Consider the following 1,888-nt stretch of genomic DNA (forward strand, 5'->3'; position numbering starts at 1 on the left):
TTGCGTTCTGAGTACTGCAATGTGTTCAGCTACACCACCAGCGCCATACTTCCGTGCTGCCAAAGTGTGATTCATAGAAATCGGCTTTGGACTCGAGCTCGCCAATAAGCTCTTCTCGCACCAAAATCCATTCGCCTTCAGTTCGTCCAAGACTAGTAGCGATCGCGCGATATCCACAATGACCATCACCACGAGGGTCTGACACAAAATCTACATACTCATGAAGCCAATGAGGTACACGCTTGTCCTGTGGGCTCTGGCATAATCAATAACCATGAGGCAAGGTCGCAGGTGTTTTGAAAGGGACGTACACACATTTTTGGAGGTGCGTGTACGCGTCGACCGGCGAACACCACATACCGGAAGGGGATCGGCAACTTGTTGTCTGGTTGATCTACGAAGGTTCAAGTCATTCTGACCTTCAGCAGGCCGAGTCTTGGACGGTTTATCCTTATGTTTTGGATTCTTGATCTACAAATTGATACGACAACAGTTGTGAGAAAGTACTTCTTGGTATGAGACCGGGGTATTTTTGAATTCTACTTACTTTGGTGGATGGTTCTAGTACAGGTAAAATCGGTGCGATTTTGTCTGGCTGAGTCAGGTGTGGACGTGGCAACAGGCTTTCCAATTGGAAGCTTCCGTCCGCATCGTCGAGATTACCAGGCGAGGGTGAAAGCTGTGGTAAGATGGGTTCTATATTCGCCAGGTCGATAGAAGGTAGCTTCAAAAGATGCCGTGTGTTAGTCCAAGTAATGAACATGAATCCGACAAGGTGAAAAAGGTGAAAAATTGTTCGATTGGGTAACTCACCTCATCTGGTGAATCCGTTGCACTGAGGTTTGGGGAAGGCTGTAATGCAATATACGCCTGTCAATATCTTCAACTCTTATGGATTACGTTCCAAAAAAAGAGTAGAAAGGAATGAAGTAGTTTTGCTAGCTCACAAAGGTCTCGGTTTCATCAGCGGGCTCCGACTCGTAATCGACCAAACAGGGACGAAGAGGAGGGTTTTGTGGGACCTTGGCTGAGTCGGATTTGCGTGCGAAGTGTGGTGTAAGTGAAGGTGGATGTGGAGGCGACAGTTCCGAGTGTGGATTAGTCGCGACAGGTGGTGACGGTATCAACAAGGGAGGGGGTGGTGATGATCGAGCAGGTATTTGAGGTGGGAGGAATGACAGAAGGTGACTGGTGCCTGTGATTGTCGAATCTGGCTTTTGAGGAGAGGTATGCTGGGCCTTTTTTGGTTTCTTCCTGATGGGTTGAGGTATATCTTCCGTCCGACTGGTATTTGTCTATAAAAACAATGACATATCAATAAGGTCAGTTTAATCCAAGAGTTAAAGACGTGAGAGTTAAAAATGAGGGGTACCGACTACTGATAATGACGTGATGGAAGCTTTGGAAGTGCCTATGAAGGAGTTGGTGGGGTCTAGATGACTGGCAAGGGTTTCTTGACTTGTATTCGTTTCTGAGAGTCGAATGATATCTGTCGCAGATGATCGAATGGCTGATATTGGTGGTTTGAGGATACAATATTTGGCAAGTACGTGATCAATCTCATCAAGGGCCTGTGCCCGAAGTTGGTGCGGAAGTCGTGAAAGCCTATCGGATACCTGAATGATACTTCATAAACCAACAGGCCAATGTGAGATTACTACTAACGGAACTGACTTGCCATGGTCGAGCGTTGATTGATCACTGCCAAAGACAAAGACATGTCATGTGACTCTGCATGATGTGGCTGCAAAGTTCATAGCGTTGAGAGATGAGTGTCAGTTTGACTTGACTGGGTAAGATCATACAAGTATGTTACCTTGAAACCAATCGGTTCGTGATTGTGATTTGGATTCTGGATGTGAATGGTCCAGCTGCCGATTGGAGGTAA

This window comes from Melampsora larici-populina (assembly GCF_000204055.1).
Source record: "Melampsora larici-populina 98AG31 unplaced genomic scaffold MELLAscaffold_2, whole genome shotgun sequence".
Taxonomy (NCBI): Eukaryota; Fungi; Basidiomycota; class Pucciniomycetes; order Pucciniales; family Melampsoraceae; genus Melampsora; species Melampsora laricis-populina.